Source organism: Lissotriton helveticus, chromosome 4_1 (assembly GCF_964261635.1).
Source record: "Lissotriton helveticus chromosome 4_1, aLisHel1.1, whole genome shotgun sequence".
Taxonomy (NCBI): domain Eukaryota; kingdom Metazoa; phylum Chordata; class Amphibia; order Caudata; family Salamandridae; genus Lissotriton; species Lissotriton helveticus.
In genome coordinates this window covers 683,632,224-683,659,020 of record NC_136063.1, presented here as the reverse complement: position 1 = coordinate 683,659,020, position 26,797 = coordinate 683,632,224, and the positions used below count along the sequence as shown (strand labels likewise).

At 42.3% G+C, this 26,797-nt stretch overlaps 1 long non-coding RNA gene across 1 annotated transcript in view; it reads left to right on the top strand.

Moving 5' to 3' along the window:
- LOC144827297 (uncharacterized) overlaps positions 1 to 26,797 on the top strand; it is a 167,483-nt gene that overhangs the window by 75,914 nt on the left and 64,772 nt on the right. The window contains exon 2 of the long non-coding RNA XR_013610125.1: positions 20,111 to 20,296. This is a non-coding gene — a long non-coding RNA (uncharacterized LOC144827297). The remainder of the gene's footprint in view (positions 1 to 20,110; positions 20,297 to 26,797) is intronic.

Sequence of the window (26,797 nt, the reverse complement as noted above, 5' to 3'; positions counted from 1 at the left end):
TCTGGGGTGGACATTATGCGTTGCCAAACAAGTAAAGGGCAAACATTAACCTTCTCAATAATAGAATCTCTAACCAAGTCTAACCTTAACGGGTGAAGTGGTGTCCTGTTTGATAGCGAACAAAGGACCTAAGAAACTAGTTCTCTGAAGTCAGGAGGGCATCCATCTTTTTAAAGCCTCACAGTTTCGCTCCAGAGCGGGTGGAGCCTACTGCTTTGGGATCATATATCTGGAGTGGGGTTGCCACCGGTTTGCTAAAGGAGCTGCTGTGTTCTCTGATCAGAACCTCTACTGTTTATCTGTGCTTAAGGGTCTGCTTAGCAACATGGGGCTTCCATGACACGTCTTCTGAGAGAGTGATGCCCAGGTAGTCAAAGTTGCTCGCCCTCTCCAAGGGATGCATGTTAACAAACCTGATTCAGGTGAGAGATTCCTGATTTTTAAAACCAAAAATGGCTTTGATTGAGCTGCTTCTCGCATGAAATTGTATTCACTTCATTGGAAGTCAACAGGGAATGAAAAGTCCCCCAATTTATTCTTCAAATCTTCCTTTGTTACTTTTTCCAAACATTGACAAGTATGTAAAAACCACCAAGGATGTACGTGGATAAGTCTTTTTAAGGCACTGTGGTGAGGGACAAACCAATTAAACAGCTCTTGGAGAATAATGATAATGAGTATCCTTCAACATCCAAAACCCATTCAGATAGACAGAGGAGAGGCTCATGATGCATCATTCTAGGAATGGCCCAGTATATGTGCATAGGAAGGTGGAGTATGGTGGGGAATGTGCAGTCGGGCACTCAAGGCTTGGGGAGCACAACTGTACAGCTTGCATTAAAACTTGAAGCTCCTTTTGAAACTGTCCAACAAATAATAGTGCATGGTATCGCGTGTTAATATGAATTACCGTTTTTTATTTAATAACAGATTCCTTTCTTCCCTGTAGAGCCAAATAGAAGGAATTAAATGAAGAAGAGTCATAGATGGCTGAGCACAGTACATTTTATCGTGCCAGCTTTTTCTCTGATATCCCATTTCCCTGTCCCACAAATTATTCTGAGTCTTCACCAATGTTCTATCTAGAGGTCCCAGAATATTGTACTGGTGAACATGAAGACAGTTCCTGGTACTGATTGTTGCAATCCTGCAGGGAACGTATTGAGAGTATACAGAATCTTGATATCACTTATCCCATATGCTTGGTCCATTTTAGTAAACACAAATTATGCTTCTCCGCATAGAAATTCCTTAAGAATATATGTAAAAGCAAATAAAACAACACGTGTTGTTGCTTAAGTGCAAAAAGCTGTCAATAGTAAGAACAGTTTGCATTGCTTTTTCTTTTCCAGATTTCATTTGTAGATAGCTAAATTGTACATCATGGGTCTCCACTTATCTTTATTAATCCTCTATAAATGTTGTACGGTTGTTTAAAAAACAAAATCAGATTTTTGATTGCTGTTTTTGAACATCAAAGAATTTAATTGATCACTTGTTTGCCTTGAACATTAGTATGGCCTATATGTATCAAAATCTAAAGCAGCCCAGCAAGTGAACTTGCTGCCCTGCATTACAGGAAAAGGGCAGGAATGTGATGTATTTAACATAATCTTGCTCATTCCTGTCTTTTCCTGGCGCACAGTGAATTGTCTAGCACCAACGTGGGCCCTATTGCACCATGGTGTATGGGTGCCTGTGTGTTTCTGCCAGGAAGGTGCACCTTCCTGCACCAAAATAATCCCATGTGGCATTTTCCTTTTTCTGTGTGCACATAGAAAGAGGAAAAAACAAGGACTCATTGCACCTCACCTAGGAAGGCACAGCACTTTGGGGCATTCCTGTTTCTACCAGTAATGGTAAATCTGGAAATGCGATGATATCCATAGGTTTTGCTTGGGAAAACCCATGCACCACCCATGGAACTTTTACCTAGGTTAGCGTAGTGCAACACAGTGATTTGTGCTATGTTGCAGTACTCTGGATTTATGTAGCCACTCAGGGCCACGCAAGGGGGGTCTTGTTGGCTTGATAACTCGCATCTTATGGGTTGCCTTGCTTTTGCACCACATTGTGTAGTGCAAAAGTGACAACCCTTGATAAATATGGCGATAAGTGATTTGCATCAACCATTTCTAGTGTTTAGGCCCAAGAGCACATCATTGTAAACCTTTAAAGTTTTTTAAACCTGAATCATGTATTTACTAAGAAACTCTTTCTGCCTTCTGCAAACCATTACTTCACCCAAATTGTTTGTTTTGATGCAACTTCAGTAATATCAAGGATATGTTTCTTACATTGCAACACGTCCTGGACACCTCCCAATCCGGTTTCCATAGCAACCAGAGCACAGAGACTGCACTCCTTGCCACCACCAATGACATCCACACCCTCCTCGACCAGGGATTAACCGCAGCCCTTGTCCTAATAAACCTTTTGCCCGTCTTTGACACCCAGCCTAATCACAAGACTCCACAATGCCAGCATCCGCAACAAGGCTTTAGACTGGATCCACTCCTTCCACACCGGCTGGCCCTAGCAAGTCAGACTACTACCTTTCCTCTCAAAACCCACAGAGATCAGCTGTGGAGTACCCCATGGGTCCTCCCTGAGCCCCACCCTCTTTAACATGTACATGGCCCCCCTTGCAGCCATTGTCAGCAGCCATGGACTTAACATATTTTCCTACGGCAACAACACCCAGCTGATACTCTCCCTCACCAATGAACACACAACGGCCAGAACCAACTTCCACAATGGAATGAAGGTCATTGCTACCTGGATGAAAGACAGCTGCCTCAAGCTCAACTGAAGACTGAAGTACTTATCCTGGGACCCACACTTCAGCCTTGGATGACTCCTGGTGGCCAGCCACTCTGTCATCTCCCCCACCCCGACGTACCACGCATGCAACCTCAGCATCATACTGGACTCATCACTCATTATGAACTGCCAAATTAACTCAGTTTTCTCAGCCTGCTTCCACATGCTCTACTTGTTTCGAAAGACATTCAGATGGATCCCCACAGAATCCAGAAAGGCGGTCACCCACACACTCATCACCAACAGACTCGACTACGACAGTGCACTCTATGACGGTATCACCCAGAAACAGCCCAGCAAACTACAGAATGTCCGAAACATCACAGCCATGCTGGTCCTCGACATCCCGCGCCGCAGCAACATTACCCAACACTGCTGACAACTCCACTGGCTCCCAGTCAACAAGAGAGCTACTTTAAGTTCCTCAGTCACACCTACAAAGCTCTACATGACAAAGGACCAGCATACCTGAATGACTACCTGACATTCCATGCATCCTCCAGACAAGTCCGACCCTCCCAACTGGCCCTCGCCTTCATCCCCAGGATTCAAAAGATCAGAACCGGAGGAATGTGGTTCTCCTAGTTCGCCGCCAATACCTGGAATACCCTGCTCCTCCATCTCTGGCAATGCACGTTCCTTACCCAATTCAGGTAGGATATCTCCACCCAGTCCAACCAGCAGGCCCCAGCGCCTTGAGACCCTCACGGGTGAGTAGCCGCACTTTACATGTCTCTGATTGGTTGATTGACATCTCCTGAAACAGTAGTTGCCCACATCTTTAGAAATCCTATCCTTTTTTTTATGGAGTTTTATATAGAGCAAACTTGACCCGTAGGTATCGGCTATCAGAGCGCTTTACATAGCACCAGTTGCGTTACATGAGGACACATTCATTTTTGTTAGGCACGGGGAGATTAAGTGATTTGCCCAGAATCACAGGATGTTCAGTGTCGTTGCCGAGACTGAAAGCCAGTTCCCCAGATTCGAGGTCGACCATCCTAGTCGTTGGGCCAAATTCTCTCTATCATTCACTAGATGTCTTTATTCATCATTAAGGGACCCCATTATGTACAGGGTGCACTTTCCTTGTTTGTGCCCGGTGCACCGTGAGCTCTAGTACATTGAATGCGCATCCCCCAGGGCAGCCTCGAAATTGTTCTGTCCTGAGAGCAGCCTATTCATATGAAATAAGGATAGGCTCTGTGTTTCACGGTGCAGGTGGCAACCAATCTGCACTTCTAAGGGGGATGAGTGACAGCACCTGCCTGCAAGGGGATGCCTGGGGGGTTCATGGGACCCCCTTCACCCCCTGCAGAGGGCTGCCATCAGGGGGCACACTGACAGTGCACCACCTTTTAGGCAGCGCACTGATGTGTGCCTTCTGACAGCTTCTTTGCCTCTGTGCCTGCATCTGTAAGACGGCAGAGTCAAATCAATTCCCTCATTTGCATGGGGCTACGCACCCATGCAAATGAGGGAACGACCTCTGATGATAGCGCTGGTGAGTTATGTGGGCTATTGTTATTACGGAAGTGGACTCACACTCCTGTGCGACCACTTCTGTAATACATAAGTGCTCTGGGGCAAAGCGTGCGGGCACACCTGTTGCGCACCTGGAGCACTTTTATAATACAACCGCAGGTATGGTATGCAAGATGTTGCTATTGCATGTCTGACCTGGGTTTATTTTATTAATTTATTTACTTATTTTATTCTCATTTATATTTGTATTGAATTCAGAAGCAGAGCATGCTTATATTTGCAGAACATAATTATATAATGTGTTTGTGTATCATAACACACAAACATAGACATACAGCATAAAATCAAAAGATCTACAATACTCAAATTTTGCAAAATAAATTAAATTTCTTGTACTAAAACATTAAGAAAACTCATCTTCTTCTTATGAACACACCCATTGAATAGGAGCTGAATCTTCTCAATTGTGTTTAGATAACACTTATTTTGAAGGCTTTTCTTTCTAGAGCCCTTAGAGGTGATAAATACTTTTGAAACCGAAGTCAATATTTTTGATTCAACATCAGATGCATTTGAAAAATCTAATGTACTTATTGAGCTACATGTTTCCAGGAACAGAGTTTGTTTTACAAACCGTAATGTTTAAAAACATGTTCCCAAAAGCATTTAACCATAATACATTTCTATGTGTTTCAGAGTCCTTTTGGCAATTTCACAACAGCTTCCAGATTTATTGGTAGCTTTAAACATTTTAAACTGTTTGGTTAGGAATGTCCACTGCATGGCGTAAGTAGTGTTTCCCTTGCTGTGAGTGCATAGCTGCTTGTATCTGGTATCCTGATTTTTGTCCTAATTTCACTCTAATCCAAAGTCTGTGCAGAGGCCTGGGCCAGTCTCTTGACATGAGTGAGATCCTGGACCTGTCCTCTGATCTGGAGGAGTGCAATAAGTGTGGCCCCTTTCAACCAACAGTGGATTATTGAATCTGTTGAGTTGAGGACATAGAGCGGTGGTTCCAGCTTATAGTGTTTCATGATTTCATAATTGTGAGTAGATCTTTTTATCTATGTCACTGAATTGGATGCCTAATTGTCCATTCATTTTGCAAATATGAACCTACCCAGATATTGACAGTAACATCCCAAATATATGTGTACATGTTTTATGCATTTGACCTGTGTGTTACACATGTTGTGCGTAAGTGATCCAAAGTGATTTAGGACTGTAGGCTCTATTTTGTATGCCACAAGCCTGACTTGCTGCTCAAGAGATGTAAGGGAAGAGTAGACAAGGCTCCATTAGAAATTCAATTAGGAATTTGGCTGAGAAAGGAACTGCTGATCAGTCTTTCTGAAACACTGTCATTTGGTAGATGCTGGGGGAAAAGCAAGGGATTGTGACTCTACTATGCAAAGTGAAAGAAATCCAGGCTTTTGTCTATCACAGATCACAGTTTGTTTTCTGACAGCTAGATGCAGGAGCCTCACATCTCTCTTTACTATGAGCACTCCAGTCTAGAGACAGCTCTGCTCTGCAAAGCATCACTTTACACATAGACTGTGTGTTGAACTTGGCACTTTCTGCAAGGTCATCCCCAAACTTTTTTGTGTTCACCCTCCTGCTTTCTGAACCCATTTTTGTGGATTTTTAGGACTCTGAACTCTCTCCCTTAAACATGATAGAATTGGCTTACACCCATGTACCCAGGAACTGAAAATGAAATGCTACTAGTGGGCTTTCCTGACTCCTCATTGCGATCCAGAAGCGGAAGTGAAGCACAAGTGAAGCGCAGACTCCCTCTCTGCGGTACAAAGGGGTGGTGGTGAAGGACGGAGCATCTGAACCAATCAAACACTCACACCCAGTCAACATATCTGGATTTAATCCATCACTGTTCTTTAGCCCACTCTGCCACCCCAGTTCAGACATGGCCATATGCAAATCAGTCTGACCCTGTGCCTCATGGGAACAGTCCAGCCCGAACTGCCAAGCCATGCCTTCCCTGGACCGGAAACAAGCTTCCTAGGACCGGTTTCTGGCATTTCAGCCGTTGTCAGCCAGGCTTCCTTGAATCCAGTGGCAAAGTGAGCAAGGGACTCACGTCTGAGCATACCCTGCCAACTTATGGCGAACAAAGCAGTACAAAAGGGGGTGGTGAGGGACGGAGCATCTGAACCAATCAAACACTCACACCCAGTCAACAAATCTGGGTTTAATCCATCACCGTTTTTTAGCCCACTCTGCCACCCCAGTTCAGACATGGCCATATGCAAATCAATCTGACCCTGTGCCTCATGGGAACAGTCCAGCCCGAACTGCCAAGCCATGCCTTCCCTGGACCGGAAACAAGCTTCCTAGGACCGGTTTCTGGCATTTCAGCCCTCTTCAGCCAGGCTTGCTTGAATCCAGTGGCAAAGTGAGCAAGGGACTCACGTCTGAGCATACCCTGCCAACTTATGGCGAACAAAGCAGTACAAAAGGGGGTGGTGAGGGACGGAGCATCTGAACCAATCAAACACTCACACCCAGTCAACAGATCTGGGTTTAACTCATCACCGTTCTTTAGCCCACTCTGCAACCCCAATTCAGACATGGCCATATGCAAATCCGTCTGACCCTGTGCCTCATGGGAACAGTCCAGCCCGAACTGCCAAGCCATGCCTTCCCTGGACCGGAAACAAGCTTCCTAGGACCGGTTTCTGGAATTTCAGCCGTCTTCAGTCAGGTGGTGAGGGACGGAGCATCTGAACCAATAATACACTCACACCCAGTCAACAGATCTTCACATAACATGGGTACACAAAGGCTTGACTATCCACAGACGTCCTCTGTAACTTCGCACGAAGTGGCTGAAACAATTTTGCATACTAAAACAACAGGGCCAGATGTGAGTGAGGTAGGAGGCATCTTTGATGTGGATAAAAAGTCACCAAATAACAAGAATACATCCATGTTTAAAAAAGCAAGGGAAAGTGAAAAAAATGTGATAGAGGATCAATGCTTAGCACCAAATAGCGAACACTCCCCCCGAAAAAGTACAAAGTTAAAGATGTAGGTGATAGCGTTTCATCCAGCACATGTGGTGGAAATAAGAGCACAAGCAGCAAGGCAATATTCAAGACAAAGAGTCCACAAACACGATGAAATCACTTACAAAATACTAATCAGTAGCAAAGCCTCAAATAAAGGTGAACCATCCTTAAACCAACCAAACCTCTTCTGTGAAGAATCCCCTATTAACTAAAATAACAGACAGCTCCTTTGACAGACAAGTCAAGGAGAACCGTACTTCAACTAACAACATTTATTTCGTCGAAAATCCTCAATTTTCCAAAACAGTAGACAGCTCCTTTGACAGACAAGTCAACCAACCAGCCAGAAGTAGAATCAAGGAAAACAGAGAAAGATTAAGGAGACAGAGAAAGTAGAAGTAAAGCTGTCTGTCTAAAAAAAAGAGACCAAGAAAAACACGTAACAAAGGGAAATTAGCTCAACAAAAGAAAATATGGCAATTAGTCTCTCAACCTAAGAACGAAAGGACATTTGTTGAGAAGAACGCAGACAAAAAGAATTCAGACCCAGTAATTGAACAGCCTGGAAGCCCAGAAATACATTTTAAAAGGAAAGAGAATACAACAGACCCACTCCCTTCAGTCAAAGTCAAAGATCAACATAGCTGGACAACAGCCACTACGAGCCCATTTCCAACAAAAACAAAACTGCAGGGCACCCACGGCTCCGGACCCTTCACATCAAAGTCGGGTAAAAAAAAACTCCCTGAGGCTCAAGTTCAAAGGAACTCAGCGAACAGGAAAACTACACATGAGGATCTGAAACAGAGATGCTTCCACGATCAACAAGGAGATGGTATATGGCCAGTTCAAGAGCAATACACAAATTGGGTCTTGGAAGACCGCAGGCTTCAACATGTTATCCATACATCTCAAAAGTCCAATCAAAATTTTAAGTTCACAACAAATGGAAACCACTTAAATAAGCTAGTATTACTCCCCAATTAGATCTCAAGAGGAAATTTCGACATCTTAAACAGAGGTATGATTATTCAAATTATAAAGCAAATGAGGGATGTAGCCCATACTGAAACCACCAACTTGTTAATAGTTGAATTTAAACCTCATCCATTTCTGAATAACAGACCTGGGTTCAAGACCTGGGTGATCGAACAACAAAAGATTGAGGTTCCATGCTACCCAGTCCCTCTTCTCCCTATAAACCAAAGAGGGGGATTGGTCCTAAGGCTTTACATTGGTGCCAGAACCTATCAAAAAGAATTTGAGAACCTAAAAATCATCAAGCCCCTAGGCATGGCCACCAAAGAGGGAACGCACAAGAATATACAAAACTAACTGGGCAACAGAGTAAGAAAGGACGGGGTCACTGAAACACCATGCATACACGCCATCCTGACAAGATGTGTAAAGGCCCACAAGAAGCTCCTGGAACACACACGGGTTAGGAACGCTTTTAGAAAATAGCAAAGCTATGGATTCTGTCTTAAATTACTATACCATTTTGACCCAACAAACTTGGAGTCCAACACCACTGCCTGTCATCGGTTATACTGACTACCATGAAACTACAGAAAAATCATCAAAATTCGGCTATCCCAAGGGGGGGGTTGTCCACGTATCTCTCAACCAAACTTGACTGGTCGATAGAAAAACTACCAACAGGGACAAATTGTATCCTCGCAACAACACTGGATAATCAAAAGTATAGCATGACACCGACAATTATATTATTAATAAACATCTATATTCGCCCACGAAGGGAGACAAAAGAAGTGCACATTAATACCCTGCTTACAATGATGACAAAAATGCAGATGCAATACTCTCAAGTGCAGTTTATCATTGCAGGCAATTTTAAAACAAATGTATGTAAAGATATCAGGAACCATCATCAAATGGCAATAGATTCAGAAGTCAGTTGCAATCTCTAGACCTAAAATACGTGAATGGAAACTCAAAAGAGGACTCACCTACATCAATCAACTTTTTAAGTGGGAATAAGGGTTCAACCATTGATCACACGCTAGTGAGCGAAAATGTAAGGTCTTAGAGCTACAAATTCCAAATAATTCCATGCACGCAGAGCGATTATTTTCCACAATCAATGCAATTGGAACAAAGTTATGCTCGGCTGATGGCCCCCAACGATCTACTATCTGCACCACTTGCATGTAATCTAAAAGGCTTGAGATGGAGAGGAAAAGGGATAGTGAAAGTGATGCCCGAAGTATATCTTCAAGCAGGAATAAAAGAAAAAACTACAAAGGAAATAGGGAAGCAATAAACCCGATAATCAGTGAATGCCGAAAGACCAAAGGCTTGGGTTTCCTTATTAGACATCTTATTGGAGAAATCCTACATATAGAGAAGCAAGCACACCGTATCCTCCACAGGAAGCATAATCAGGCAAACAGCCACTAACCCTGGCATTGTACGAAATTATACAAGCAAAAACGCCTAATATTACAAGAAATTATAATAGTGACAAACCAGTTAAAACTAATCCTGGGCAGAGTTGGCGGAGTGCCACTACGCAGAATTCCACTGAGTTGCCTAAAAACTCAGTTGGATTCCGCTCCGCTCTGCCCTAAATGGAGGTGGCAGAACTGGTGTGCTACTGATCCCCAGACTGTCACCTGCTTTGCAGCAATTACCTGTGTCAGGTGTTCTCCACCATGCACGGGCTGTCCTGCTCTCTGCTCTCCACAGTGGAAAAGCAATTCCCCTACGCTGTACTTCTTGGTAAGACTGTGCACGCGTGTGCATGGGCAGTCCTCCAAAGACGTACAGAGGAAGAAGTTTGTTTTTCAACTGAGGAGACCAGGACAGAGGAGGAAAGCCCAGGCATGGCGGAGAACGCCATGCCCAGGTAAGTGCTAATCCTCCTCTCCCCTTAAGTCTCTCCACGGGTTGGGCGGCAGAGGCAAACTCCACCACGCCGCAGAGTTTTTGGCAAACTCCGTGTTCCCAGTGGAGCGCGGAGTTGGCAAAACTCCACAAACTCCGCTGGTGGAGCAGAGGTCGCCCCCCACCCCTGGTTAAAACAAGGAGGAAAATCTGATAAACGTAAGCTTAAAAAATTAAGAAGTCAATATATGAAAAGCTGCTGTGAAACAAAAATAAACCACTACGTACTCATTGGGAACAAATTTCTTTTGGCGAGTAAACAACAGAATAGGGGAGAATTCTGGCAGGTGATAAATGCCCTGACACATGGGAAATTGAGACAAGAAAATGCAGGGATTAACACAACACATGTGGACGGCCCATGTTCAAGCAATGTACAAAGAACCAGAGCTCAAATTAAAACCAGACAGTCAAGACACAATAACCGAAATGAGAAGGGACCCATTACCAGCTACGAAGATATCCTCAGGGTCTCAGGAAATAGTCATCATGCACACTGAACACCATAGTAAAAACATCCTTGAGGTAACAGAAATAGACTAATTAACAAAAATCATAAAGAAATTAAAAATAGAAAGGGCAGTAAGCCCAAATGGTATTCCAAATGCTCTCCTCAAGGGAGAATCTTCATACTGGGCGCATTATTTCACACCTTTGTTTAATGAGCTGTTTTGACAAACAGAATCCATGAACCATTGAGGGGCTGTGTTTTTCAGTCAATCTTTAAAGGTGGAAATTCGACACAGCCTAGCAACTACACTCTTTGAATTAATAGACGTTGAAGCTAAGTTGTATGCTGCCTGTCTGCCAGAACATCTTAAAAAATGGTCAGATGACAATAAACAGATCCCTCAGACCCAAACAGGATTAAGGGTTGGTGCAGGCACATCTTACAGCACTAACGTTATTAACTGAAAATGCCAAATACAAAAACAAGCAGATGTTCTTTTGCTTTGTGGAGCTCAAGTCTGCATTTGACCATATGCCCCGAAGACATCTTTGGGAAAAACTGACCGCATGGGGCATCCCAATCAACTTACTGAGTGCCATCAAAAAACTATATACAGGTACCTGGACCCAAGTAAAATAAGTCATGGCAGCGGTGTAACAAAGAAACGTTACACCCACAATAGATTAAAGCAGGGGTGTGTGTTAGCCCCAATACTCTTTATTTTGTACTTCTCAGATCTTGAAGAAGCACTCCATGACCTAAATAGCTATCCGCCAACGTTGGCCAATGATGAAATCAGGTGCCTTTAGTGTGCTGATGACATAGTGCTTCCAAGCCAAACTCCATTTGGACTTCAACACAGCATGTGTGCATTAGCTAAGAACATGGACCAGCATGGGCTAGAACTAAATCTATCTAAAACAGAGGTAGTGCAGTTAGTGGATGCCAAATACAATAAACACGCATGGTATCTGGACGGGAAAAAATTCAAAGCAGTCGCCTAATACAAATATCTGGGATTGAAAATCAAAGAAAGAGTTACAAGCTGCAGATTTCAGCAATGAGGCCAAAGCCCAAAATCTTGTGTATGGCTTCAAATTTGTTAAAAAGAAATTAAGCTATCCATCCTATAGTTACCTACCATCCGTCATGTCCACACAGTAATGCCTTCTGAGACCTACAGTACGGGTTGTGAAATTTCAACTGTATATAAAATCCAAAGAAAAGTTTATAAAAACGTCTTCCTCATTCAGCAATCAGCATCACCAGCTCAAGTCTGACTTGAGTTTTGTTAGTCAAAGCAAATCTTCCGGAGCAAAGGTGCATTTATCAATCAATGTGGGAGGCTCAAGGCATCCTAAACTGATTCTATTGAGAACTTGTGCTGGAAAGAAATAGAAGCTCAAAGAGAGAATAAAACGCAAAGTTCCTGGGCTGCTATCTAAGCCATGGTTTAGGGGATGTTTCTGCTCAATAAATGTGGAACTCCGGCATGAGGAAACTGGCCCTCAACAATGTAATTAACCGGACAACAAAACTCCTGTTTCACTAAACAGATGAGAACATCTTATTACAAAGACATCATGCTTGGACCGTGATTAAGTCATATGGTACCAGGGAACCTCAGGACTATTTATCAGCTAATTTTACACCCTCTTAAAAAATCAATTCATGAATTTACGCTTTGGTAGGCGGAAAGCAAAGGATCTCCTCCCCTCCAGGATCCAGCATCAAAATCAAGACTGCAGACTGTGAGACTACAAATACAAATCTCTACCACATATTCTCTGTGCATGTCCAAAGTTATTAAAAGAAAGAAAGATATTTTTTAAACAAACATTTATTAATATGAACATTCGAACATGCAGAGAAGCCGTAGTCACCTGGTTAGGTGGGTCCACAATCTCCTTGGTCTGCAGGAGAGAAAATGTTCAATCTTTTACAAGGCACAACCACCCAACCACCCCAACCCCACGATCAGGGAATAAATAAAAGTCCTAATAACCACATATAATAGATGTTACATGATAATATAGTTGAGATATTGGAACAGAGACATTGGCAACAAACATCCAGTAATTAATTGAGGAGTCATAAAATACAGTATCAGATAAAATTGTAAATTTCAGACCATTATTTAAAATGTGGTGTGCAAAAAGGCAGAGAAAATGGAGCTTGAGCAAATTGGCATTTCCCACTAACCTATCCTAAAAATAAACATCCACTTTCCAATTTAGATGGAGGTGCCCATATTAGCTGCCCTTTTTCTTTTGCTTTGTAGACTTTTCAGCAATAGATCGCTTTCTCCAAATTAGAAATGGCTAATAACCGGGCAAGCCAATGTTGAAACAAAGGAGGCTGCGGATCGAGCCAAACCGTAGCAATTACAAGTTTTAAAACCGCCATTGCAACTGCAAGTAAATAATCTATATCATGAGTCTGTTTCTTTTTGACCACCCCTAATCAAACAAGTTTTGGAGTCACATAGACTTTAGTACCTAATTTAATATGGAAAACATGCTGTATTTCATTCTAAACAGATTTTAGAGAAGGACACGTGCTAACATATGAACAATGTCAGCTCAGGAAGTGGTACAGCGAAGACAATTAGTTCCCTGGCTTGAACATCATTTTGCAATTCTTACAGGTGTATAATATAGCATAAAACAGGTTTTAAAAGTTTTAATCGAATATTTAAAGGAAATGTGTTGAATTTCAGAAAAAAATCACATTCAGATTCATTAAAATTATTGGAAATATTAAAAAAATGTAATAATAAGGAAGTAGCACATCGTCTAGCAATGTTTAATATATACAGAACCAGAAGTCCTATACATTGGTTTTATAATGAAGATGATTTTTAAGGTTGAAGCACTTTAGGGACAATATAAACAAAAAAAACTACTAGTGGGCCTTCAGCACCCATTGTGCCACCCAGTTAAGAAGCTTTTAAAACAAGTCTCATGCCTACCATTGCACCCAGTGTATACAGTTGCAAACTGCCATTTCAACATGGCAAAATAACATCTCGCCTGGCCTATAACTTCAGTTTTAATACATATAAGTAACTCCCAGCAGAAAGCATGAATGTCAAGTTTGGTGTCTAAAGACTTGTAATTTAAAACTCTCTTTAATGCTAAAGTTGGATTTTGAGTGACAATTCTGAAAATGCTACTTTTAGAAAGTTGGAACTGTCTTGTCCTAACCATTTGGTGCCTGCAGAATGTATCCTGGGTCGCATGACCAGGTGTAGCTGGCATTTGGTCTCTGTGTATTGCTCCCAGACAATGAGATGAAGGAGGAATAGGTATTGGCAGGATGTGCCATTTATGACTTGATGAGGGGGAGGGGCTGTCACCCACCACACTTGCACATCACAAGCCTCTACCTGTGGACTCTCACAAAGGGTTTGATACTAGTCTTTTGTAATTACAGACAAGCTGAGGCCAAGGCAGAAAGGCAGGAAACTCCAAGTGCCTTTTGGAGTGGAAACCTCCAGAACCTTCTCCTACTTCAAAGTGGGCACCAGATATTAATAATGGACCCACAGACCCAACTCTTCTGTATACCACTGGACCTGTGGAAGGCTCAGAAAGACTGTTGTGCTGCTCTGCAAGAAGGACTGCTACTCTGTTGCCCTGCTACCTGAGTGAAAAGGACTGGACCATCATCTTGATAACTGGACCACGAGAGTGACCCAAAGGGCTAGTTGGCTGGCCTCCTGATTGGAGACCAGCATCTGGACTCATCCTACTGTGAGTTGTGCCCTTCAATTGGCATACCCTCATCTTGGGCCACCAACATGAACTTCTCAGCCTTGGCATCAACACAGCCAAAACACATCCTGGAAGCAGGCCTTTGGTTTGGAAGCCTTTCATTGATGGCTTCCTCGATGATGACGCAGGACTTTGCATTGCAGTCCCTCAGCTTCTTGGGAACCGCCAGTGCACAACAGATCTTTGACTCAGGACTTCATATCAGAAGCCCCTGCTCTGCAGCATCCTTGACGATGATGCAGGACTCTGCATACCTGCCATGCAGCTCCTCGGATCCGGCACTGTGTGATGCATCCAAGATGAGGGATCTCGCAACTCCACACAACCACAATTTAAGGTACTATGTTCAGCGGGCCTATCCGATCCCTACATCCAGCATGCGCTCTCTCATAGTTGGTCTGAACTTGTTACTTTGTCCTAGTCCGGTGTGACCAGATAACAACAGTTGGGCATTGTACTTCTAGGCACTATTTTCACTTACATTTTTGAAACTGCATATCATCATTTCTACTGATTTGATTTTTGTCATTTTGGTTTCAAATGGTTTATTGACTCTTATTCAAATTTTCTAATTTTATGTGAGAATTTTTTTGAGCTGTGTTTTCATTTTATTACTTTTTTAAGTGCTGCATAAATACTATACTCATTGCTCAAAAAATAAGTTTTCATTATTTACCAAGCTACCAGAGGGTTAAGCATAGGTTAATTTGTGGTTTACTTGTGTTTCACCATGAACAGGGATTGTGGTTGCTGCTTAAGTAAGATTTCACCCCCTCAACATTTAATACACCTGTGAGCAAGTTAAGGTTATGTGCTTTATAAAAGAGGTCCACAAGTAAGAACCAGGGTTCCCTATGGATCAGTTGAGTGGCTCACGAGAGGGTAGATAGAAGGATCCACCTGAGCTCTCAGAGGCGTAGAACTGACAAGTGTCCCTGCATAACAGCACCTTTGTCCAGTCTCTCTTGCCTAATCAGGGAAGCCCATTTAGGTATTTATTTGTCTCCCTTGGCTTTGGCTTTGGCTTTGGCTCGAGGGGGTCATGTTGGACATGGCTCTTTCTGCAGGGTCATCCACAAACTTTATGCCTTCTCCTTCCTGTTTTCTGAACCTGTTTTGCTGGCTTTTAAGACTTTGCACTCTTTACCACTACCAACCAGTGCTAAAGTGCTTGTGCGCTCTCCTTTAAACATGGTAACATTGTTTTACAGCCAATTTGCACATTGAATTTACTTGTAAGCCCCTTGTAATGTGGTATCACATATACCCAGGGCCTGTAAATTAAATGCAACTAGTGGACCTGTAGCACTGATTGTGCCAACCACTTAAGGAACTTTCAAACATGTCTCTCAGGTCTGAATGACATTTCACCCTGGATTTTTTTTTAATTGTCAGTCTTAGAGATTCCTTTTTAATACATAGCAGTGCCATAAGGCAGGGTGCAGTGTACATAAAAAGTGTGACATCTACTTTCAACATTTACATAGCGAAAAAGCTCCTAAATTAGTTTTTCACTACTGCAAGTCCTGGCTCTCACATACGATAACATTGGGTTACCTTATTACATTTAATAAGTGATCATTTTCAATTGTGAGCAGGTAGGGGTGTCTAGTTTGATATCTATAGAATTATAATTTAAAACGTCTTTAATGGTAAATTCGAATTTTAAATCAAAATTGGGATAATGCCACTTTTTTAAAGTTGGCAGTCTCTTGTCCCAACTATTTAGTGCCAGTAGCCTGCATCCTGCGCACACCACTAGGTGTAACTGGCAGTTCATCTTTGTGAACTACTTCCAGACAGTGGGTAAAGGGGGAAATAGATGTTCATAGGCGGGGCTGTTTCTGATTTGATAGGCAGGAGGAGCTGTCCCCTCCCATACTTAAACATCAAAAAGGTTCTGCTTCAACATACTCACAAAGGGTTTCACGCTAGTCATTTGTGCCACCTGATAAGCTTGGGCAGGGAGGCAGGAAATTCCAAACACCTCTGAGGATTTAAACCTCCAGAACCTTCTTCTACTTCAAAGGTGAAGTATAAATATTGGACTCTCAGAACCAACTCTTCAGTACACATCTGGACCTGTGGAAGACTCAGGGGAAGGACTGCTATGCTGCTCTGCTGCCAGGATTGCTACTCTGCTGCCCTGCTAATCTGCTGCTCTGTTGTCCTGCTGCATGAGTGAGAAGGACTGGACCACCATAGTGACTCCAAGAGCTAGTTAGCTGATCTCCTGATTACAGCCTCTGGGTCTCTGTGCCAGAAAAGACTACCTGCCACCTTGAACCCTGCACCTGGACTTTGTGTCCTGCCTTCCAAGTGGTGTCGGCCCAGTCCTGGACCCTTGGAATTGGCCCTGAAGGAATTCTGCCAGCCCAGCTGTGGTCTTCAACAAGCCTGATGCAGTGCAAGATATTTCCTTGTTTCTCCACCCAGAACCACCAATGTGTGACCCATCCCCATACAGCTCAGCTGAAGCGCTGCGTCACAATGCATCTACATGCAGGACCTCGTATTGTGGCCTCGCAGCTCATCAGGAACCATCACTGCATGATGCATCTCCATGCAGGACCTTTCTTCACAGCCCTTCCCTCCCCCTCCAGAAATTATGCTGCTAGATGCATTCTTGACGCAGGGCCTCACATCGCTCTTTAACCCGGATTTGAGGTACTTTGTTCAGCAAGCCTAACTTGTTCCCTGTATTGTGCCCATGCTCCATGGCATTCAGCCTGTATTTGAGACTCTATGCTGGTCCAATGCGACCAGATAACCACAGTTGGTGCTGAGTGCTTTTAGGCACTATTTACCCAAATGTTCTAAATTGCCCATCTCTGGTTCCTTTTGGCCTCAGATAATTTAATACATTTTACTCTATTTTTTTTAACTGGTTTTGGACTTTTCTTGTGTTTGGATTTCACAGTATTACTGTTTGATGTGCTGCATAACTACTTTATACATTGCTTTTGAGTCAAGCCTGACTACCTATGTGCCAAGCTACCAGAAGAATAAGCACAGGTCGATTTGGTGTGGCTTGTGACTTTACCCCTAACAGTTGTTGTTGCTGTTTAAATATGGATTCACCCCCTCAACCAGTCACCCAATTTCCTACACGAAAAAGATGCTAACCAGCACAAAATGTTTTTTACCAATTTACTTTCCAGCGCAAAACGTGTTGAAAATATGCTACAAGTAACACAAACCAGTGTGAATCATTGATTTGCATTACTTAGCACCAAGGGGGTATTACATGCGTGGTACATAGGCATTCCTATGCAAATACCCATGCCTTTTGATGCAAAACCCTGTCTATAAAAAATTGTAGACATAGTTTAAAAAGAAAAGTTAACGCCATCTGCAAGGAGGTGTGCATCACACATACAACGTGGGAGAAATGTTTGAACTTGTCTGAGCATAGTAGTTTGTACAGGAAGGATAGTCTTCCTGTACAAAACCTATGCTAGACTCAGGCACTCACCTTAGCGCTACAGTGCTAAGGCATTTGCGGGAAACTCAAAAGCTCTGAATTATTCATTGGCATATATTCACATTCTAGATACTATCTTTAGGACTCACAGACTTCCCCACCTGATATTCTGCCTCTCACATGTGTGTTCTTGTCTCTCTGGCTCTGTTAGTCTATGGGCTCACAGAGGCTGATGTAATGTTAAATGTAATGTCCATGTATGCAATGCTACCTTTATTTATAGACACAAAATCGAATTACTGTTGAAATCTCCAGCTTTGACCTCTCCATCAACTTCGAGTCAAAAATACATGGCCAGGCATGCCCCTCCACCTAGGCCTAAGGCTACTAATTGACAGATCAGAGGTGGGGTGGCAGGTAACCAGCTGGACATACGTGTGAACAGGAAATACCCAGACTAGTTCCAGAGATAGGCAGTGACACCACACTGGTCCAGGAAGATTGGCCCCAATAAAATGCACATGGGCGGTGGGGTGCGCTTTCCCAAAACACCATGAAGTTAGAGGCCACAAGAAGTAAGGAATACTCAGCCAAACAGGATACAGTACATGCAGTGATGATGCGCTCACCAGGTCGGACATCTGGACACATTATGCGCTGGCCCTTATTGTGTCCACGCAAGCTCGAGACCCACCTGCATTTGTCATCAGGTGGGAATAATTTATGGCTCCATGACTAGGTCTACATTCTTTGCCCTAAACAGGATGTATTCATTGTTTTATGATGCCTCAAGAAATGTGCAAAAGATGCTCAAAACTATGGCACTTCGATGCAGTCCTCAGACCCGTTTCAGTGTGCTGCACTCCCGGCCGCAGTGTTTAATTAAACCAACTGTACCTGTTTTGCCAAACGCCTCTTGTCTTTGTATTTTCAAGGTAAATTTATATTTGAGCAACAGTCTACATGAGAAGTGGATACTCAATATCAGACCAGTTCTTTGCCTGGTAACACCTGTCAAGCACACAACCTACACAGCAATGTATGCAGCAGGATAAATCCTAGAAACAAGAATTCATCCTGGTACCTGCCCCTCATCCTCAGATACTTTTTGGTGAATTCTTATTGTGAGGGTAAGGCCATTGGTGCAGCACCTAATACTCAACTGGCCTGATCTGTTTCTGTCTATTCCTGTCATTACAAAGTACCACACCTCATTATTGGATAGAGAGACAATATCTCTTCTGTCTCCGCTGGTGCTGGTGTCTGAAAGGTGAATTATAATGTCAGCACGAGGGTCTCTGATTGGCTGTGTACAGAGCATGGCGAAATAGTTTACATTACTTAAACTAGCTTGGACTTCCTATCCCTATCCCGCCTTCAAGCTACACTGCATACAGACATACCACTGAGTAAATGGCAGTATTAGTGTGTCTCACTTATCACCTATCTGTCCCTTTCTTTCCCTCATTCAATGTCATCTGTTCCTTAAGGCAGTGGATGGCTCAGAACATGGGCACAGAAGGTGGCAGAGCAGTGATAGGGCACCCCTTGCAGCTGCTATAGCCGGACCCTTTCTGGTATGCTGCACACTAGAAACCATGACAATGCTGTGCCATGAAGAGCTTTTCAAGATACCATGAAATCAGAGTGAATACTGCTGTAGTCCTGATATATTGGAATGTTTGCTAAACCTACTTGCAATGGATGATGTTTTGCATGTACTACAAAAAAAAGTTGCAAAGAATTAAGAGTCACAAAATAATCCAGTTTTGCTCAACAGAGACAGTGACATCAGCATGCTTGCATCATGACTAGGGGAGTGTGAAACTTGCATAATTACCGTTAGTGTAATTATGCAAAATTCACCCAAAAATATGCAAAGTTGTGTGTAATTGTGAGAAATACGGCTCCCTGCCAAACAAAAAATGATGCAAACACACATTTTATATTTGTCATGGCATTCAACACAAGCACATGGCCATTTTCATCAGGATGTGCCACTCTGACCCTAGGCTGCTTCTTCCTAGCAGTGGTCCCTAGTCCATTCCCTCGTCCATTCAAAATCAGCCGTCACATTCCTGCCCACCTTACCCATTTTTTCAACTATATTTCTCTTTTTCTGTCTCTCTTGTATGCCCTCATTTCAGGTTTCATTCTTCTTCTGTATTTATGATTTGCTTGTTTTTGGTTTTGTTTCCCCCTGCCTTCACAGCAATGGCAGAGGCAACCAGTTTCCCACAGGATGAGGCAGTGGATGAAATCCCACAACATCTGGGTGTGTATGTGCGAGCACGCCATGGACAATATGCACAAGATTATCCAGAGAAGGTGGTGGTTGTGCTGGTGTTCTATGCACTGCCCTTCATCTCCTTCATGTTGGCAACAGTACTGGCAAGAGGTAAAATCTGGGTAAGCAAACCCTGTGCTGGGGAAGGGTGTAATGCAGCATGTGCCACCTCACTGGGGTCTCCCAGACATGGGCAGGTTATGGCCCATTGCTATTCTGGACCAGGAGCAGGACCTGCACGGTGTCAAGGTTTCAAAAGAAATTGCTAAGTGATGTTTAAAATTGTTTAGTTATCTCTTTATTATATGCAGGAGGCATTATTTATATTTACAGTAAAAGAGGGTGTGTACTTCCTTAAGGCAAAAGAAGGGCAGAAGATTAAAGTTCCAGGAAAAAGAAATGTGCTCCAATGGGAGCACGGGCCCTCACACACCAGAATGGGTGTCATACTTCATCATTGGGCAGCTCCTCGTCGGGCCGGTGCTGTTTGCCGAAGATCTTTATTTTAGCCTTCTGGTGAAGTGGGGTTGTATGTGTTAGAGTGATAGTAAAATGTGGTGACGGAGGGTGAGGCCAGGGAGTAAGATGGGACTAAGAGTAGGTGATGGGATAGTCTGTGATGAATGGGCCAAATACAATATACTGTTCCTTAATTCTTTCCCTGTATTGTAGTGCATTGCTTTCCCCATAGGCAGACAGGAGGACATAAGGCAAAGAGCCGGCCATCAGACCATGTTGTATTTTATATATACCAGATGTATTTTGGGTAGTACACTTTATAATACACAATGTTTTCTGCAGATCATCTATTTAATATTGTCAACCTGTACTTGAATTTAATACTAATCCGTTTCGACGGACTTAGTGAGTATGAGCCCTTCACTCTCCCACTGACTATGGTTCATTAATATTAAATGACACTGCATGCAGTTTGTTTTCATGACTAAATCAAGCACTGTATTGGGACTATGTTACCTGGACACTATTGAAATTGATACTATTTGGTAATTAACTTAATAATTAAGAAGCATGGATTGTTTCTTCACTACCAATATCAATGTTTGGTGAGGCTTCAAGGTAGTATGACCTGGGTGACGGTTACTGTAATCTGATCGGAGATTATTGCTCCTGATTTTGTGATACGCTTATATTCTAGATGCATTGCCCTGATGAAGTCTGCTTTGATTTAAACAGTTGTAGATGAAACACGTGTTGGCAAATGGGCATCAACAAAGATATTGGAATAAAAAACATCTGAAACCGCGACCTCAGCCTGCATTTCTGTGTGCTTGGAGAAATTGCTTCATAAGTTCCGGACTCTGTCCTCATTGAGAGGGAATGGCTAGCTTCTTCTCCTCCTGAAGCACTAGATGGACTAATTTCTTAACTGGACAACTTAATTTCACGCTTTCAAAACAAAGGGGTAGAGTGCGCCTTGTATGACTAGCCATTTTTTCTCTTGTCTCCAAAAAGACATTTCCTCACAGTGAGTCTCACCAGCTGAGTCTGATTCATTTGACATGATATGGGAATAAACAGAGAGTTCTAATCACCAGTGTTTGTCTCTTAAGATAAAGCAGAAAGGGTAAGAGACTGAGGGCTGGTTACTTGTGAACAAACGCATGTGCGCATTTGTGGGAGCTAAACATGTGAGTCTACCATCTAGCTCAGTCAGGTATAGTTGCAGAGGTAAGTTGTCACAAAAGAGACCCTTCAGGGATAACCTTGTGTAGGCCTTATAATGTATATTGACATTCTATAATGATTATTGAGAAGTCTGTTTACTTTATAGATTCACATATTATTGGTGAAATTTGCAGCACAGCGAAGTGTTGCCCTACATAGGCCTAGAAATATCAGTTAGACATCATTCCTAGAGTAAAACTCTACCCTCAATGCAGATCCAAAGTCACTTTCATGATATGTGCATTCCTTATGGTACATGGAGAATTGTCGTAATTCCCCTGCTCAACTCATAAGCAGATTCCAGGCCTTTTTCCATCCTTCTGGGCCAAATGAATTACTCTGCTGGCCAGCCAGAGGATCAATTGCCTCCTCACATAACAGAGCCATTGGATAGTGCACTGTGCTGTCCCTAGAAAAGGAATGGGTGAGGAAGAAATCTGCATGTCCTAATTAACACTTCATGCTACACCTTGCTCAAGGCCACAGAAACAAAAGAGGAAGGCTGAACCTCTGGAGCCAAACAAAGGTTGGGCTCCCCTTTAAGTTTTTGATGGGAAGGAATCATGCAACAGTGCCAGTTGGCTCCCAGGAATACATTTCCATATACCACTTTAAGCTGCCATATTCAAATGCCCCAGAAATATGTGAATGCTGTCCAGGAGGGTTGGCTCATAGTGATGATGTTGCACCCTAGGATTAAGCGGAGGTGCATACCTTCTACAACTTTCCACCCTCACTTAAAAACATTTGTTAAATTGAAAGAATGCTGAGGAGTCACTGGCCTATAAGCAATGATGCCAGAGGAATGCCAAGCTAGAAGAAGAAGCCTCTTTGCTCCACTGCAAGGATGGACTTAAGGACTTTGGCTCTCTGGCACTGGGCACAAAAGCATTTTTCCTGTTTTTCCAGGCATATTTCCCAAGTTTCCAAGGTCCGCTTGTGATAATCTGCTCCAGTCCATGTTTTATTCTTTAATTCTGTAACTTGGAGGCCTGCTCTATAATACAATAAACAGGATTACAAGTCCCAGAACAAAAAATGAAAAAGCTGGACTGGTTATCAAGCAAAGTATCACCATTAAATACAGTGCTCAAAATCTAAATATAATTTAGATAGCAGGGTGTGACACTGAGAAATTTAGGCCATGTCAAACACCATAATATATCACTAGCATCCAAAAATTAATCAGCAAATGCAAAAATATTATATTTTTATATGAACTTTGGGTCATTAGCGCCAAGACACCCCAGGGCATTCGCACGCTCTATAAATCCCATAATCAAATCAAATCAAATTAAATCATAGGTACAAAACCATCTGCGGTCGGAAACAGACTACCACAAAAAAGCATTTTCTTTTGTATGAATACCAAATTGTGATTTGATAATTTGCTACCAAATTGCAATTTAGTTTCAGTATTTGGAAGGGATATGTTTAGGGCGTCTCTTTCAAATACCAAATTATGGTGCTTTGTATAAATGTTTTGCGACCAAATTGCTGTTTCAAAGCATTAATTTTTTACTGACACCTCGAAGATGGTGGTAATGATTTGTGAATGGATAGGGTTTTCCACGGGACCCCCTTCCCCATGAGAATGACCAACAAAATGTTTTTTAAGAGCAGTCAGTGGTCCCATGCGTGACTGCTTACTATTTAAAAAAATAAAAATTAAAAGTTTCATTTTCTCTTTTTTAAATGCACCCTGGTTTCCTTTAAGAAAAAAGGGCCGCATTAAAAAAAAAATAAAGACATGAGGTAGGTCGTTTTGCAACCCCCTGGGAAGTGCTATTTAAAAGATTTAAGTTTTCTTACATCAGGAATTCCAATTTCCTAATTGCGATTTGGTAAGAATCACAATTAGGAAATTGCAATTCTAGATTTTTGTAGCCATTGCACTTTGTTTGATAGAGCTTCATTCTGTGGGACAGAAACCTGCAGTGGAATTCTTTATTTTATACCCTTCTTCCATGCTGCCATGGCTTGCAAATTGTATTCTATGCTTTAAGCATCCATTTGATAATAGAATGTGTGACTAGGTCATAAATCTTCACTTTGCAGTTCTTCTAAGAGCCTGTCAGTGGTTTATTACATATTCAAGAACTGCTACAACGTTTCCATTTGCTAATAAATGTGCCTGTCCCAGGTTGTGTGCTCAGTGATATTTCAGATGTATTTTAGCGCTCCATTACTATAATAAAGTTCATGTGCAAAAGATGGAGGCACGCGTATTCTAAAGAGTGTAGCGAGAAAAACCCTGTTTTCTCTAGGTGCTCCCAGAAGCAGTGTCAGGGCCAGCTTCAGAGTGGTGCAATCGATGCCACCACACTTAACTGCAAGCTTCCGGGGCTCTGTGTTTTGAAATTTCTTGTCAGATCAAAAGCACCTTTTTAGAGTTCATTATTTGTACAGCAATTTTCAGGCAACAATAAAAATGATAAGATAACTCTGGTGAGTAATGCACTTGCTGGAGAAGGATCAGAGTTTTGTGTAGTGTTAGTTTTGTCTGGTAATATAGTAGCGCAGAGGGCGCATATGTCTACTACAAGAAACATGTATCATGCAGGTGACAGAATTGTATTTTATGTTGATAGCTCAGTAGGTTTCTGCGTCTGTCACAGAAATTCTGTTACTTGCAGTTACAATCCTAATAAATCACCGTGAGCTATGAACTGTCATCGGGAGAGTGCTGCATGCCGACAACAAGGTATAGGTTAGAACATTATGGGCCTTATTCACAAAGGTAAACTTAGACATTTGGTCTAAACTTAAACAAAATATCTAAGTTTCACCGTATAATATGTGTGTAATGTACTGTTCTGACACCCTACACTGGTATGAGTAGCGCTATAAACCAAATAAAATACATGTAAGATAGTGGCTATGGAGTGCTGAGGGGAACTTTTTGAGGTTAGTAGTGAGGGAATAAGTGCAAAAGTAAGTAAACGGTGGACCCTAACAATAATTGTTGCCATCAGCGCTAATGCCATCCCTGATGTTGTAATGCAGGCTTCAGTAGCTGCTGCTGCGGCGTATGGGGCCCCCAAGCAACCCATGGCTATGAGTGTGTGTGTGAGATATGGAGTCTCAGGAGAAGCCCTTTGCTAACTTCTATAAGGGGTCCGTAATGTTTCGTTAGTTCACGGTCTTCCAGAAGCAGTTAACTGCACACTATCTCACATCCAATTTAATCTATGTGAGAAAAGTTTATTAGAGGAGCAAAATGAATTTACTCTCTTTCAGAGTGTTGGCAGATATTACTCAGGCCATTTTTGTTGTAAGTAAAATATTGAATAATGCACTGCCAAGCATGTAGATAGGTAGGTAACGGGGGGATGGAATGTGCCTGAACAAGATGATTGCCTGATGCGATCGCCCCCCGAAAGACCAAACGCTCCTCGGATCACAAAAAGACAACAGAGTGTGGAGAGCAGCCGTGGAGGGTTTTCAACTCTTTTGATCTCTCGATTCAAGATGTGATTTCCATTTTCCTTTAATGTGCTTCCAAACTATTGAGATCAAAACATTATCAGGCAAGAAAAATGCCCACCGCTACAAGTTTACCAACTTTGGCTTACTACCTAAAGCAATCTCAACATTTTTGGGAGGCAAGTCCTGATACATTCTAATCACTTGTAGGAATACCTCCACAATATTGTTTTTGAGAGGGCTTTGGGGAGGTCCAGTTAAATCTATTGTGACAAGATGGCAACCAACACAGGATTCCCTTGATTTTGGAACCAGGATCCACTCTAGAATCTTCTTTAAATATGATCTGTACCTGATAAATGTAACTGATCGCGTTTACTGAGCCATCACATCTTAGACACTCGCTATACATTACCCAGCAACGAATTATGCCTCAACCTCACATCTTACACAATGTACTGTTGTTTCCAGAATGAACATTGACCTCCTCTTGGAGGTTAGTTGTACTCCTCCACAATATACTTTGTTTGTAGATGGACATCATTACAGTATTAATCTTTTGACTCCTTGAATGCATTTACTGCTTTTCCCCTCAAGACGCTGTTGCCCTCACACTAGACCTTTGGATTTTCATTAAAAGATCCAATACCGTTTGCTGGCACCTACCTGTCTTGATACCATGCACTATTCTGCTCACTCCACAAATCTCAGATGGATTATGGCAGACAATTAAGATAAAGAAATGAAGAAACCTGAAGAGGTGGAAGGTGGTCAAAAAAGGCCCAAATCTTATACCCCCCTACCGGAGTCACCTCTAAAGTCCAGAACTGATCAATCTATCAGTATAGTACTTATCCTACAGAGACTAACAACCTTGCATGACCTGGCTCAAAGCAATAAAATGAACACAGGCGTCATGCAAGTGGACAACCAAGGAGTAGGAAAAGATTTTAAGGGTCTAGCCAGCACACTCACAGAGGCTGAATCACGCGTCAACTTTCTAGTAGATAAGAGAACAAAACAGAGAAACTCAATGATACCTTATCCTAAAAAATATTTTCCCTCTCCATGGATATCACACATTTTGAAAACTGCAACTGTAGAAGAAACCTGCAGATGTTTGACCTTGGAGAAGGTGTAAAAGAGGCTGTCAACTTTTTAACAATTCCTCAAAAGGCACATTTTTACAATCTGGTAATGTTAAATAGAGAAAAATGCTCAGAATTTATTATAGTAATAGATGAATAATGACAATCTTCACAATTTTAGTTCCATGTGTAACTCAGTCTGAATACATCTTCAGTATTTACCTCCTCTTGTATTAAGATTCCAAGGATGATCTTAAAAAGTGAGAGTCAACATATATCCAAAAGATCTTGAATACCTGAAGCAGAATGTGTTACAGTTTTGTCAGCTAGTAAATGTTGGAGCGAATTATGTAGTGCGGAAACATACTTTATCTGTTCAATTTGGATTACTACATGGGGTAAATGAAACAAT